General features: G+C 36.9%; 1 protein-coding gene across 16 annotated transcripts in view; it reads right to left on the bottom strand.

Annotated features, from left to right (window-relative positions):
- Positions 1-17,192, bottom strand: part of LOC131434049 (plasma membrane calcium-transporting ATPase 1) — a 118,264-nt gene that overhangs the window by 46,730 nt on the left and 54,342 nt on the right. Inside the window, exon 1 of one of the 16 annotated variants that reach the window (XM_058600696.1) lies at positions 16,532-16,550. The exons of 13 other annotated variants lie outside the window; for them this stretch is intronic. The gene's annotated coding sequence lies outside the window, so the exon portion shown is untranslated. Of the gene's footprint in view, positions 1-1,007; positions 1,137-9,717; positions 9,858-16,531; positions 16,551-17,192 lie in introns of those variants that run through there. 2 more of the 16 variants (XM_058600695.1, XM_058600694.1) reach the window with 2 other exon arrangements.

Raw genomic sequence — 17,192 nt, 5'->3', positions numbered from 1 at the left:
TGTTTCATTCAGCTACAAACAAGGTTCCTTTAGTCACAATCTAGTTTGAGAAGATAACGAGGAAAATGTGTTTTAATATATTTCTAATTAAATCCGGCTGACAGCATGCAAATATTTTACAAATGTCGTTTAATGTATGCACAAAATTTCTGCTGGAAATTGTCAACCATCACGACTTGGCTACAATCCCAGTCATGAACTGAGCATGACATTGGATGTCATATTCTACCAAGCTGATCAACATCCTAAATTAAATGGCTTAATGAAATTTACAGAATCAGTTTTCCCTGCACAACATGTGCTGAAATATTCAAATGGAACAAATTTCATTATCCGAAAAAAAAAACCACATGAACTTATTTGCCTTCGTAAATCGGCTCGTTGGATTCTTCCAATTTGTTACACTACACATTCATAGTGGGTGGACGGTTTTATATTCCTGCTCTATGTTTGCTGATATTTCGATCGTCTCACTGCAAAACAACCACTGCCGCACAGAAAACGAGAACTTCTATTTTTTTCCGTACCCGACGCCTCTGTATGTCTGCCTTTGATCTTAAAATACATCCACCTGGGAAACATTCTCCGAATTTCCAATCCCAATCCCAGCAACGCTAGAAGGGCTCCGCAAAACCGCCCACTGCAATATCCAACAGTCGTTCACTCTCTTTCCAAGCGTTGAACATACTGGCTTTACCTCCCACCTGGCAACCACCCATCACTTCTAACATTCACGGTGATCCGTGAGATACAGTAAGTATTCCCAGCACATGTTAGCTTCGACAGTCAGCTAATAAACTTCGAATGCCGAACAAAAAACGCTAAACACAACACATCAGCGCCAATGGAGATCGAGAATCACCAATACAACCAATTTCTGCATCTGGTCCGTAGCTTTCACCGGTCACTCGACTTAGTAATAATAGTTTCCAGCTCGAACAAACACAAATACGCACATGCCTATCGAACCAAAATTAGCACAAAATTATCGAATTGATTCGAATTACCTATCGCTCGCCCCTGGATAGACAGCTGGTAGCCGAAGGGGTCACCACTAAGAATCGACCGGAATACCGTCACGAAACGTTAGCTGTCCGACCTACAACTTGCTTATCACAACTGTGAAACACTAGTATGAAAGCTAAAAATCTTCATCCGGTTCTATTTATAATGTCAAGCAGCGTCGCTAGTGAGCACAAGCTCCTTTCCCTATCCACCAATTTTCCCAACCTCTACAAACCGGGAGTAGTATAAACCGGAGCGAGAGTACTGCATCGTGTTTCGTAAGGGCCATATAACAGTACACCCTATATTACAGTTGGCTTTCCATTACCATGGTTGCTGATAGTGTTATCGAAAAGTCCTTATCGCACTCCTGCCTGCCGACTCGGCATTGCCGACAACCGCAATAGTGCAACACTAAAACGAGCACACACACAGCCATACAAGATATACGATCTCATTTTTAACCGCCATATTCTGGTCGGAACACAACACACCGGAGAGAATAGTATACTAGTCATCTACTTCGTCAGTCAGTCATTACACGGAAATAAAGATATTTGCAGCAGTGTCTCATCTGGTGCGAAAACTCAGGTGCGTGTCTGTGTACCCACCAGTATCCGAAGAAAGCGTGCAGCGAAGATTGGCGGTTTCGGGATAGCTTATTAAAACAATGCATCCTAATCATTTGACGATGCTTGATCGAATTAAGTAATCCTGCACAAATGGAAAACGGTGAACATGCCTTGTAAGTAATTACACTAAATCTTTAACTTGCACCTCTTGAGAGTACACAGAATATTAATATTTTGTGAATTTAAAGCAGAGAATTGAATATAGAGTTACTTTACAGTTCTTCACGGATAAAAATTCATTGCCGGCACCATGATTAAGAAATTATGAAAATCATGAAACGTTTTACCTTTTTTTATATATATAAAAAATAGGTATAGAATTCGCTCAAACTTTCGAAAAATTTTCCGAGGCCCGGAGGGCCGAATGTCATATACCAATCGATTCAGCTCGACGAACTGAGCAAATGTCTGTGTGTATGTGTGTGTGTATGTGTGTGTGTCTGTATGTGTGTTGTCAACTAAGAGGTCGAGATCTCAGAGATGGCTGGGCCGATTTTGATCAAACTAGTCTCAAATGAAAGGTCTCCCCGTCACCCAAAACGCTATTGAATGGTTTTGAGATCGGATGTTTACTTTTTGAGTTATGCGAAGTTTTATGTCAAAATTTTCAGTTTTTTGACAGTATCTGTCACAATTGACCTTGAAAACAGAATATGTTTTCAGATTTAGATTTCGCACGATAATACCTATCCAACAAGCCATAGATTGTTAAAATCCGTCCATTTTTAACGGAGATATCGAAATTTTTGTGTAAACGACTTTTCCCCCTATTCCAGCAGTAGGAGTTTTGAGCGCTGTATGACAAAGCAATGCTTGGGAGCAACGGAAAACACGATTTTTTATTCTGTTACATACAATTGTTTCTAAGTACCAAAAAGACTGTGTACAGCATCCTTTTTTATGACAATTTGCCTCGGACCGATTTTAGCACGGCTCGTTTTTGGCAACATAATCGTTCGAATATGACATATATAAACCAGTTTTTTTTTTAATTATATTGTTTCAAACTACTTACAGCAATAAATGCTGAAAGAACATGACATCCATATACCATTCGAATAAGTTCGACGGGATCAGCAAATGCGTGTGTGACAAATAATTTCACTCAATTTTCTCGGAAAATTTCTTTTCTACAAATTCAGATTCATACGAAAATTCGTATGCTCCCAAACAAAGTTCCTGAATTATGTTTGGTTCCGACCTCTGGTTCCGGAACTACAGGATGATATGTGAAACGAAATTAAAATTGTGTAACTCATTCTACTCGTAGATGGCTGAACCGATCTAAGATTCAAATGAATTCTAAGAATCATCTAAGATTCAAATGAAAAGTTTCAAGATTTATAAAACATTGTTCTCTTCAGCCAGATCCAACATCCGGTTTCGGGGATACAGGGTGATTGGTATAAAAATGTCTATTCCACATAAATTAATCAGGTTTATCGGGTTAGCAAATTTGGATAGCCGATAAAAAAAATTAACTTTTTGTCGATTCAGAAGGCACCTAAAAATTTAATTCGTGCTATGATTTCTCAAAGATGTCTTCACTGATTTTCAAATATTTTGAAACAAATGTAAACTATACAGCTATTCAGGTGAATTTATCTGACTTCGGCCATACCGATTTTAGAATTCCGGTTCCAGTATAAAATCGTTTCTCAAAGCTCAATCGTTTTCTCAAAAAAAACCTAATCAAATATCAGAAACAAAAATTCAAATTAAAATAAACTTATATACAAAATAAATTAATTTTATACATACATACAAAAATTAATTAATTTTATCCAATTATGACTTCCGGTTCTCGAATTACATGATTTTTAAAATTCAAACCGATATAGAAGATGGGATTGAGCTTCAAAGTTGGACTCAAAACTGTTGTAATTTATTCGTCATATGGCCATACGAATCGGTTTGGGTTATGCTGGTTCCTGAATACCGGCTCTGGAAGTACCTTAAATTACCGTAAACTCTAAAGTGGAACTTACATATCATGGCATCTTTAATCGATTATCACACTTCTAGATTTAAATTCGATCCGATTTGCAGTTTCGACATTACAGAGTAATGAGTGATTAAAATCTCAAACTGTCGCTTAAAACGACGGTCATTAAAATAATGTCATGAAAACTTAAACACCGAAGAATATTCATGCAAAAAAACACATGCAGATTGGTAAAAAAAGGTATCATCTCACTGCTAGGTGGATTAAACACGTTTTTTCTCATGAAATCATCATAGAAAATTTATATTGCTGGTCTCATGAGAAGTAATAGTTCATGATTTTCATGATTTCTTAATCATGGTATCGACAATAGATATGTATCCTTGCAAGCAAGTAATAACAAATTTATAACAGACATAAATTTTTATAACAAACTCTTGTACAAGTTTGTTTACGTTAACTTTAACAGCTACACACACAGAAAGAAAAGACGAAACTTACACGGCATGTAAACCGGTAGTACTATGAAATAGGTATCAGTTGAAACAAAAATCTAATTTAAAACCATGATTGATGTAAAATAACATTAAGTTTTTCATTGAATAAGACTGTGTATTTACAAACCGCTTAGTTTTGTACTGTAACTTTCCATTCAATTGCCTACTCCAAATATGTGCATGAAAATAAATGTAAATTCACAAAATATTTTTATCTGTGCAGTGCAGTTGTGATTTTACATCTTTTAAGATGCACATAAATGGAGCATCGTATTTCATCGTGATTGAAAAATTGCAGGAGTTTGAAATCAAATGAAATAAAAAAACAAAAGATCGATAGCAACAGCCCGACTTGAACCTAGAAACACAAAGCACGTCAGCTAACCAACTAAACCAAAAATGCCCATATCCGCTTGATGAATAATTGATCCATATAAATCCATACTTGAACCGTTTTTGTTAAGCAAAATAAAACTATTCCTGAACGACATATTGAACAATAATTATCAAATCACAATAGTTTGGGTCCCGGCTCATTACTCCATTCCAGGGAATGAAAGAGCCGATATTTTAGCCAAACGTGGTGCTATTGAGGGTGAAATTTATGAGAGACCGATTGCTTTAAACGAATTCTATAGCGCGTCTCGCCTAAGAACACTTGCCAGCTGGCAAGCTTCTTGGGATAAAGATGATCTGGGTCGGTGGATGCACTCAATTATTCCTAAAGTATCGACAAAGGCATGGTTCAGGGGACTAGATGTGAGTAGAGATTTCATTCGTGTGATGTCCAGACTCATGTCCAATCACTACACGTTAGATGCACATCTCCTTCGAATTGGACTTTCCGAAACTAATCATTGTGCTTGTGGCGAAGGTTACCGCGATATTGACCATGTTGTTTGGACATGCGTGGAGTATCGTGATGTCAGATCTCAACTAATAAATTCCTTGCGTACCCAAGGTAGACTATCCAAATTCGCGACATTCTTGCTTGTCGTGACGTTCCTTACATGAAACTTCTTTATTATTTCATTAAGTCCATTGGAGTTCCAATTTGAATTTTATTTTATGTTAGACTGTTTTCTCTTCCATGAATTCAACCAATAGCCAGCTATCTTATATTAAATAAAAGTGATGAACTGATACAAACAAACCAGAAATAGTTAGAAGATCATGTACAAAATAAATGTATTTCAATTAATGTAATTTATAATAGTAACTCGCTTGATAAAAACTGTGTTTAGATTAACTAATGAATACCAACATACTAATATGATATTCGAAATGTATTAGGTTTAAAGTACTATGTATTGTGGATGCCATGGCGAAGAAAAACTTATGTATATTGCCTATGAAATAAACGTATTTATGAAAAAAAAGCCAAGTTGCCGTATCTGGAGTGAAGACCAATCAGAAGCATTGCAAGAGCACCCAATGAATCCTAAAAAAGTCAATGTTTGGTGTGGATTATTGACTGTGAAATATTCTTCACTTTAGACTTTAGGAACCGGACGTCGGATTTCAATACATTTTTGCTTTTCTCATATGGAAACCAGAGGGAGGGACAAGTGTCATATACCACTCGACTCAGTTCATCAAGCTGAGCAATGTCTGTGTGTGTGTGTATGTGCCAAATAATCTCACTAGGTTTTCTAGGAGATGGCTGAACCGATTTTGACAAACCTAGATTCAAATGAAAGGTCTCATGGTCCCATACGGAATTCCGACTTCATTCGGATCCGACTTCCGGTTCCGGAGTTATAGGGTGTTAAATATTGTACACCGTTAATAAAACTGGTGAAACAAAAACTGTTAAAAATTTTCTAAACCGGTCTCAAAACTACACAAATCGATAGTCATTATCAGTAGGCAACTAAACAAACCGATTCCGGCTATCCTGGTTCCTGATCTCCGGTTCCGGAAACACCGGAAATAGTGGTCATATATTCCAAAATGGATCTCACTCATTTTTATCAGTGATGGTTTGACAGATTCCCACGAACTTAGATTCAAATGAAAGGTCTCATGGTCTCATACAGAATTCCTGAATTTCGTCCGGATCTGACTTCTGGTTCAAAAGTTGTAGGGTAAAGTGTGTTAAATATTGCACACCGTCACTAAAACTGACGAAGAAAAAACGGTAAACAAATTTTTAAACTGGACTCAAAACCGATATTTCCACTACGACGAATTACTGCATGTTTTCGGATACAACAAAAATTTAAACCGTCGTTTAGAGTACGATGGCTAAATCGTATAAAGTCTTCAAAATTTGAATAAAAACTAGTAGATTTTGTACGTCATGTTAGTTGGTGGCCGTACGAACCGACTTTGAAATTACCGGTTCTTGGGTTCCGGTGCTGGAAGTACATATAATAGTGAACTCACTTCGTTTTCTTAAAGATGACCTACGCGAGCAAAGCAGTTTTTCATTCTGTATGTTATACTAGTTAACGCACAAACAATCATTTGCGCGCCAAACATCAATCGTAGATCTAGCAATTATTGACAACTTTTTCAACGGAAAATTTCATTGTCCATGCAAATCAACAATATGGATTTTTCCCACTTTTCCGGCAAGTTTTCCTAATTTTTTTGATGTACGAACCCGGTGGGGGTAAAAACTGATCAAACAAAAAAAGAATCTTGTAGATCCGTCCATCCGTTCTTACGTGATGCGATTACAAAGAATGATCTCTGCATTTTTATATATGTAGATAGAATAGATATAAGTTCAAAAGCACACTGCTTAAACTCTAAGATATCGAGAGCATTGAATACAGTTCAATAACATTCGATGGGATCATTAGACTTCTTATTTGAATAGAAATTCGTGAAAATTAGTTCAGCCATCTCAGAGAAATCTATGGAAGTTCCATTCTGATGACTTTTGACTGCTACTTCCATAGAAAAACCAGAAATTGGGAGCCAGGTATAGCCAGCGTGGGCTCGTTTGGTTATAAACTAGTAAGACCTGTATGCTAGAAAAAATCCTGACTAATTTTAAAGAATCTGCTTCTTACGGACATTTGAAAATAACTTTTTTTAATTATTTTTTTCAGATCCGAATAAAGTTCAGTAGCAGGTTATGGAACCACATTCGAACCTAAGATTGCAATACTCGGTTAAGTGATCTCTGGAAATGAGTAGAATGGTACAGAAAACAAAATCAATCGAATTTCGGATTAAAAAAATTGAAAAAAATTCTAAAGACATACAATATTTGTAAAACGAAGTATGGACGATCTAGAAGCCGAGAATTACAAAACTATCATCGGCATCGAATGCATAATTTTGAACGACACTGTAGCTACAACTAACTGAGCATTGAAAATTTACTGCACTCTTACGTGCGCAATGTCGTGCGAAACATACTAAGGCGTAGAGTTTTCTGAGCCGGCACACAATAAAAATGTTGACAAACTGCTTCATGCTCAGCAAATACCGGTCTGATCTAAGATATTAGATTGGTCAACAGTCGTAACGCCTGCTAGTCATCATTATCTTTACAATTATGCAGACGAAATGACGAAAAGAAATAATCATGATAAACAGCTTAGTAGTGTTGTTCATTTACTCTCCAATCGCCGCAATGCGCCAACAGCAAGATTTCGTGCTTACCACTTTAACACGAAAGATTAGACGACGTATTCTGAAGTTACCGCAAGGAACTGATGTTACAGATGCTGAAATTTAACGTAATTCACTATTCGAATATCGACGAATCGAAATGTGCTTCAACGAGTAAAACTTCAAAGCTATATGGGGGCTTATAAAGAGAGTACCGATGGTCAGTGATAACCACAATATCAGTTCTTCTGTTGCCATACTGAAGAGCACTAAAGCATCGAGATAAGTGAAGACGTGCGACGCCAAACAGTCGACTATGATAGAGATTAACTTCAGAGACCGAAGGCAGTGGAACGATCAACGACAGATGCCTATGCCTAATGCTGGTTGGGTGGAATAGGTTTCTGATGGCAACTGACACAACGAGCTATCGCTACGATAGCCACAAGGGTCCGATAAGTTGCTTTGATTATGCAACCAAAGTTTACGTTGAAGGTTGCTACCATTGATACAAACATTCCAGTCTGTTTTTTAACTCGAAAATACATTTTCATTATTACTTTCAACTGAATGGAAGTTTAAAAATACAAGTAACCTCACCCCCCAGAGAACAAAGTTAGTGTCTAGTGATGTCAAATACCGTCCCCTGGTGGTCATTCGATTTTGTGAATATTTCATATGTGGAAATGTTTTTATCCTGGAGGATGTACGCGATTCAAAGTAAGTATTGACAAACTTCACTAAAAGTTTAATATGTGAAGCAGTGCAAAAAGTTTTTTGTTATAAATTTTTGTTCAAGATGTTGGATATGGAACACTACTAACTATTGTATTGTGTAACTATTGTATTTATTGCCGAAATTGTAGTTGGGTGTCTATGTTCTTGGTCAATGGGTTTCAATGGATTATGAAAAATGGAATCGGTTCAGAGATCATAAAAGTTGGTGCGCGGGAATGCTTATTATCTATGAAACTGAAAAAATGGTGAAGTTCAAGTTTAATTCCGTGAAATAGCTTCGTTTGATTTATTACTTCTACCGGAATCGGTCCTCATTCAGAAAAAAATCAACTAATTTTTCACGATACTAACAGATATTTTCTTGGTTCATTATTCGAAGATACAAATTTGTTGTCGTTGTATGTATTGAACATTTCAGTGCTATGAAACTGAAGTCTATAGTAGGTCCGTTGTATGTTGCATACAGCGCACAGATAGAGAGCCGAGATTATTGTCTCTAATGTGTTTCTAATGAATGATTTTTCTAAATTTTTTTCCTAGCAAACTCATTCTACTTTTGCCAATTATAGAGAGACGATTGATGCAGATCTTCTCAAATCCACCCCAGCCTACAGTGTCCTCGATATAGAAAAAAAGTCCATCACCAGTGCGTTGTACTTTCGAGACTAGCAGCTGACCACTGGTCGGTAAGAAGTGAAACAACCTACGTCCATCGTTCTAGCTGCGGATGAGACAAAAACTACAACACGACTGTCGAAAAGAATCAGACGAGTAAAGTGTTTGTTTTTCAATCAAGTTGTTATCGTCTGGTGCGAATGAGTTAGACCAGCCCAAAGCGGCAAAATTACGTTTTGCGACAGTGACATCAGTTCGGGGTAATTTTGGGGTTCCTTCGTTTGTATGCGCGTCAATTGTGTTTCTTTTAGATGAAAAATCTATCAATTAGTAACGCTAGCTCGAGTGAACGAACATCGGACGCTCACACTGGTTGGTTGACTGCAGGTGCAAAATCAAAGCTGAACTTGACAACAGACACCATGTGAGTGGAAAGTTTATTATTTCTTTTTCTTTCTTCCAATTTTTAGTGTCGGGGGCTGAAAAACGACTCACTTTAGAGTTTTAAAACCATTTTTATCATTAACCTTGGATTCGTGATGGTTGACCGGTAATAATCATTTCAGAATTGAGTTCATTATTTCTTGGTTCAATAATTCAATCACTCATTCACTGTATTAGATCATAAATCTGTTGAACATCAAGTGACTTGAATTTACGAAAAAAAGCAATTATGTTATTTATCAATCCTTTTAGATTGTAGAATAAAACTCACCCGTTTGTAGTCATTCAACTCTCCTGTACACTAACAATAGACTGCAGCGATTTGTAAAAACAGAGCCAGAAGGTAATATCCTAAGCCTATGCTTACCACATGATGATTGATTGTCAGCAATTTTCACTGCTCGGAATTCACAGAAGAGCTATAGTATTTAAACAACACTTCGTAAATAGTCGAGCGACCATCGCACAGAGGACTAGAATCCATATTTCAAACGATCGAGCAAACAACTCGCAAAGTAATGCCTTCCAAGTAGTGTTAACTGCAACGCATTGAGGCGCAGTATCTGCGTACGATCACCAAAATGGCAAAGCCGGTGCAAAACGAGTCATCGTTTCACCACCACTAAACGCTAATAAAATCAACCACCGGCTGACAAATTTGAACACGCTTCTACAATCAATACCCAATTAATCTCGGGCAATCCCCGCCACTGTACAGGGTATCAGAATCTTATCGTGTATTCAACGACACTCTGGATTGTACACACTTAATTAGTAGAGAAGAACGTGAAATCATGTACCGTGAAATATCGATTTTTTTATTTGAACTACAAACAGTTCAAAGACATAAATAACACATTTTGAGTAATGCAATGCTCAATCGGGAATTTGTTATACCTTACTGTATTGATTTATTAATAATATAGATAATGTATCCAATTACTATTTTTTAATTGTAGATTATCAAACATTTCACAGCCGCCGATGGTCGATGGTAACCAGGAATCAAATCAAATGAAATCACCAAGCACAAAACAAGTCAACTATAAAATTGCTAATGCTTCAATTAGAATTCAAGGAGTATCTTTTTCCGTTACAGATGTGAATTGGTTTTTTTTTAATGCACGAGGGCTATGATATTCCAAAAGTAAAATCAGGGCATTGCATTCCGATGTGGAATTTAGCCTTCGGTTTCAACCGACTTCGAAGCCGACTCGTAAGTGTACAGGGCAATTGCATGGCTAGTACTACGATTGTAGTGACACAAACAATCCTTCCAAATTGAGACTTGAACATACGCACGCTTGTATGACCAGTGCCTTATACTCAGAACCACCGAGTCGGATGTATTCCATTCCGAAATATCCCATACAATTCGTCACCCGTACCCAACTCGTACCCGATGATAAATACCCGTTGGAATCGGGCCAGGGTCGGGCTTCGGGTGCTCGAATAGGAGCTGATAGCAGTCATAGTACTGATGATGAAGTGTACATTACTCTGATCGATAATGGTTCAATAATCAATCTCCAGTATGAACATACAACTATGAATCTATACAGACTTCTGCAAAAGGAAAGCTCATTCGTCAGTGGGTTATTAAACTCATTATTATTCGTTGCTTTCAACAAAAATGGTATGACTAATCCACGAGAAATGCCTCGAGCATGCATACTTGCACAAATAGTGCTATGGATGTATCTATCATATATGAGCTTGTTACAGTTAGAAATACTATTGGAGGAATTGATTTAGAACGGAAATATGTCTATTGTTCGGCATATTTGCCGCATAACCAACCTTCATCGAACGAAAACTTCATAAAAATTCTATCATACTGCTGCAAAAATTGGTTACCACTTATAATCTGTAGGGATTTGTACTTGTGTTTGGATTCGTTTAACTCGTTACAAAAAGAGTTAATTCGTTACAAATTGAACTTCGGGCAAAATTCCGATTCTAGAAATGAGCAAAACGAGTCATGATTTGGAGAAAATAATATATTTTCATGTTATGATAACACATGGATCAATAAGTCCCGAGACTAAAGCAGATATGGCGCTCGTAGTAAACCAGTAGCCACGTCTTTCTAGAGTACTAACCTTTGCTTGAAACGGGTTAAAATTTTAAGTCGATCCGACCAGAAACAGCTGAGTTATCGAGGTTGGAGTAAAGTCGTTTTGTAGTTTGTTTAAAAAATGGAAAAAAACCGAGTTTCGTGTTTTGATAAAACATTGTTTTTTAATGGGTAAAAACACCGTGCAAGCGAAACAATGGATTGAAAAATGTTATCCGGACTCTTGTTCATCAAAAGCAACGATTTGTCGGTGGTTCGCCGAGTTTAAACGTGGTCGTACCGACACAAATGACGCGGAACGCTCGGGAAGACCTGTGGAAGCCGTTACACCGGAAAATGTGAGTGAAGTGACAAAAATTATAATGAAAGATCGTAAAGTGAAGCTCCGTGAGATTGCTGAGATGACACAGATAGCATATGGAAGTGTATTTACTATCCTTCATGAAAAATTGAGCATGAAAAGGGTTTTTTCCAAGTGGGTGCCGCGATTGCTTTCGATGAAACAAAAACAGCCTGCCACAAGTCGATGAAAACGATGGCGAAATTGAACGAATTGGGCTTTGATCTGCTTCCCCACCCCCCATACTCGCCAGATTTAGCCCCCAGTGACTACTGGCTCTTTGCTGATCTTAAAAAATGCTCCAGGGAAAAAGATTTGGCTCAAATAAGGAGGTCATCGCTGAAACTGAAGATTATTTTGAAGCGAAAAATAAATTTTTTTATAAACGTGGTATTGAAAAATTGTAAAAACGTTTGAATCATTGTATCACCCTAAAAGGTGATTATGTTGATGAATAATAAAAAAATTTGCAAAAAAAAATGTTGTTTCCATTGTTAGTCTCGGGACTTATTGATCCATGTGTTAATACACCATGACTAAAATTTCTCGGATCATGATCCATTCGGACTGATTTCGATGAAATTTAAACGTAACACTTGAAGTTGTTGGGTATAACTTCAGGCGTGTTTCTGCTACGATGGTAATTTTTGCAACATAAATTCAGGCGTTATGTGCATGTGCATTCTTTAAGTAACGCATTTTCGAACCATGAACCATGAATTTTCGTGGGAGAAGAGTTATTGCTCATGATTTCATGATAAGTTAAAATGATTGATTTCATGATTTTCTAATCATAACAGCAGTAACGGATTTCTTTCCGTGAACTGTTTATCTTTTTGATACTTGTTAGAATAAACTAACGAGACCAGACTTGTATCCGCATTTGTTAGAAAGTTGCTTTTTGCCTTCCTCATACATAAAGGTTATGTAATCACTGTGAAAACCGACTTTTGAACAGAGGCCGGAGGGCCGAGTGTCATATACCATTCGACTCAGTTCGTCGTGTACGCAAAATGTCTGTATGTAACATTTTTTTGCACTCACTTTTCTCGGAGATGGCTGAACCGATTTTCATGAACTTAGATTTAAATGAAAGGTCTTGTAACCCGACACAAAGTTCCTGAATTTTATTCGAATCCGACTTCGCATTCCGGAGTTACAGGGTAATATGTGCAAGAAAATGAAAATTAGTGCACTTACTTTTCCCAGAGACGGCGGAACCGATTCTCACAAAATGAGAGGTACAATTGTCCTATACAAAGTTCCTGAATTTTATTTTGATCCGACTTCTGGTTCCGGAGTTACAAATTCTTATTTCAACCTACTTCCTTACTTTTCTCAAAAATTGCGTGACCGATTTCAACAAATCGGTTAGATTCAAATGAAAGGTCTTATGGTCCCATATAAAACTTCCAAATTTCTTCCGGATCCGACTCCCGGTTTCGGAATTATATGGTGAAGTGTGTTAAAAATTGGATACCGTAACTTGAAGTGAAACATTTTTCTTAACTTACCTCGTAACTATTCCAATCGGTAGCCATTGTCAATAGACAACCAAACAACCCGATTCCGGCTATGCTGGTTCTCGTTTTCTGATTCCGGAAGCACCGGAAAAAAGTAAAATAATTGTTAAACTTGCCTCAAAAACATTCCAATCGGTAGTCATTGTCAGTAGACACCCAACAATAATTTAGCTTTCCTTGGCACGCATATTCCACAAAAGCAATTTGTTGTTAAAATTTAGTTTTTTTCTTGCTGCGAAAAAAATTGTCGTAGCAAGGCCATCGCTACCACCAGTGGTTACTTGGGTGTATTTAGGCGAGAACGCGTGAGAGCGATTCGTGCAAAGAGAATGTGTTTCACTCGCGCAGGCTGCTTTAACCACAAGCACACACTCAAATTCTGTCTATTCGACACTGAGAAGAAGTGTGATTTCCTTTTTGTGCGATGTTCGTTTAGAGGTCTCCCCAGTGTTGAAATGAAACTTACTTCATGGTGTATCACTCTAGTGAAATGCCATCTTTGGATGCCATAGCCCTATTTCAGTTTAATTGATTGAGAAATGCACATCTAGTCAAGGTTATTTCACCGAAAGCCCTCTCGACGAATACTTTTCATTCTCATAGAAATAAATGAGTTGGATGAAACAATCCAAACTACTCTTGTCATCATTTCCTTCCTTGTTGTTTGCGAATGAACGTGTAAGCGATACAACATTTCCATTATTTTCTGCTAACAGCATTCATTTTTGCTTGTACAAAATAAATACGCGCTTTGGATGTGATGATTTCCTGGTTACACTGTAGTTCTTCACACAACAACAATAATGACATCATCATTGCAATTTCCATCATCATCATCATCATCGCTGGTGTCGTTACTACCGTCAACAACGCTCCGGTAACCGCTTCTAACACGCGGTCCAAAACGGATAGAGCGTATATTTTTTTACGTTTACGCCCACACAATCTGAAAACGACACAACCACTGACTGATGGTAGCCGCTAATATCGACGGTGCATAGTCAAGCACAAAACAATCCAGTCTATGTGTTTCCCATTAAAAACAGCCAAGCCAAATAATCGACGTGGATGATATCATAAAACCGAGCAAACGAAGAAGCGAAATCAGTCCTAGAGCAAGTTGCTGTAAACGGGTTTCGTGACCGACCGTACGGTATATTGAACTGAGTCATTCGACTGTGTTCTCGCCTTGCAATGTAACTTAACCGTGATTGAACACATCGTCCCAAGGAATTGAACACCTGTTTAATTGGCAACACTACCTTCATCAGCACATCCCAATCCAGAATATATACTTTTGTCACAGAAGCTTCTTTTTATTTCTAATCTATCATTTTGTCTGTGATTTTTATATCCTTGAACACTTTTCCTTTGAGAATAATATAAACAATGTAGAACAGAATTAGTTAACGATTCAACATTCAATTGTTTCACCTTTTGACTAACACATATTATTTTGTCACAGGTCTTTAATAATAAGTCTAATTGAAAATAGCATTACGATTCACGGAATTTTAATAACATTGACGGAAAGCGCTTCCGACAGATTGATCTGATTCCATTCTCGGAAGCTCAGCTATACTTCAACATACACACTTCATCCGATTGCCTGAGGCATTCCTGGTGAATACTTGATATTTTAATCTTTCCAGAGTATTTCCGAAAGCCGATCAAAACCGGATGAAGATTCCATACCAGCCAGGTGTTTTCTTCAGGCACGATTAACAAACAAAACAAAACATCCATCAGACTAGGCCATAATCGGAAAAAAGTACTAGACACCAGCGGTGGAACGTGGAATCTGTGGTAAGCGCGATTCTGGTTAGGTGATTACGAGCTAACACCATCAGCATTTACAATTTACCAAACCATCAGGAGGTAGAAGCATGGAAACCCATGACAACTAACGAAAGAAAAAAACGAAAAACTTCCGTATACATTTTTCCACTATTATTATATACTTATAGCCTTTCTCTATAGAAAGAATATAAAATTGTTTCAGGAGATATAATGGTATAAGTGACGTAACCGACAAACCGCACTTTTTCTCTTCGCTCAATTTTCTCGTATACTGCGTAACGAATTTCAAAAAATGTATGTTTATTAGAAAACTACTAACCTAAGCTTTTCGGTTCCGCAGAATGTAATCTTATAGAACACATTTTTTTCACTGAACCGAGCACCACCGAGTGCTCGGTAATTATCTCAGCAAAAGATAAAATTGTGGAGACTCGGCAATTTAAAAAAGTAAAACATAAATGACAGTTGTCTAGCCGAACTCAGGTAAAAGTTAACGCATATTTCGAAATATCGGTGAACGCATTTGCTGATTTCGTGATAATTGTTAATCCATGAATCAGTTCAGCACAAGATGTTGCCACTTCTCGGCCGAAAGAGGCACTTTGCCGAAAACTCAGTAAATCTACTAAACGAATCTCGGAAAACATAATATTGATTACTGAGCAATCAGCAAAATTGTGTGTAGTCGATCTGTCTCGGCCTTCTACTTTACCGAGCTCGAGAATTGGTTTTAGGTGTGTAGGTAACATAACCAACAAATCGGATTTTTTACAATACGCTGAGTTTTCTCGAAAATATCCAAGCCGATTTCGAAAATCTTAGATACGTTTGAAAGCTACTATTACTCATTTAGTGGTTGGTTTAATTTTGAGCACAGGGTACATAACCTGTTTTAATTTTCTTACGTTTTGTCATCGACTCGTCAGTTCATAACAGTTTATAACAGCTGACATATCAGCATGAATTGCTAAGCAGATTTAAAGTTTCTGCTATTTGCTATTTGTCAATAGCTCAATGAAAAACATGTTGTCATAAGAGCATTTCAATGGCAAGAGGAAAGAATTATCACACCACTAGGTGGATTAGAAGGAGGTTTTCAGTATTATTATTGATGTTAGCGAATGAAGGATGGAATGTTAGTGACGATTGAAAGATTTATATATATATATATATATATATATATATATATATATATATATATATATATATATATATATATATATATATATATATATATATATATATATATATATATATATATATATATATATATATATATATATATATATATATATATATACTGAAGTCTTTTTTCTTACTAAACTAGAAGCCTTCTGATCCTCACCCCTACCGCGAAATAGTGAGCCTACGAGCGTATCGTGTTTTTTTCAGTGGGAGCTGTAAAGAGCATATTTTCTGCTCGTGTTGTTTCTTCTTCCGTCGCAAACAAACACAGACACATTAAATATTTGGTAGATTGTTACTATCAACGCGAACTTTAAGTGCACTAAACAGGTACTGCGAGTATATTTTGTTGATGTAATATCTAGTTAATTCATGTTTGATTTTTTATATATTACATTCGATTCAAAGATCTCGATTGGGTAAATTCACTGCACTTGTTTTACTTCTTTTCGTGCCACAATTCAACACTACAGAAACTTTCACACTATGATTTAAGCACACATTTCACATTTGCATTGATCATTTCAAGAAACAAAATCTATGTCAAACATATTTGAACTCGAATTGAAATTGAATGTTCCCGGTTTTATACAACTCTTCGAAATTGTTATCGATACATTTTTTAAACTTTTCACTAGGACTACTTACGCTTCTCTGCTCGCTTAACAACCCTTGCGAGTACAAGTGTTTAAAATACAAACGTCATAGTGAAAACGTAAATGAGTAAACACATGGTTAATGAGATCAGATGTATCTTGTTTTCACTCGATTTAGCTCAATCGGCGACATATATTTTTTTGTTCGAATTAAAATTAGAAATT

This window comes from Malaya genurostris, chromosome 3 (assembly GCF_030247185.1).
Source record: "Malaya genurostris strain Urasoe2022 chromosome 3, Malgen_1.1, whole genome shotgun sequence".
NCBI lineage: Eukaryota > Metazoa > Arthropoda > Insecta > Diptera > Culicidae > Malaya > Malaya genurostris.
The sequence above is the reverse complement of the archived record's forward strand: the minus strand, read 5'-3'. Positions and strand labels throughout refer to the sequence as shown.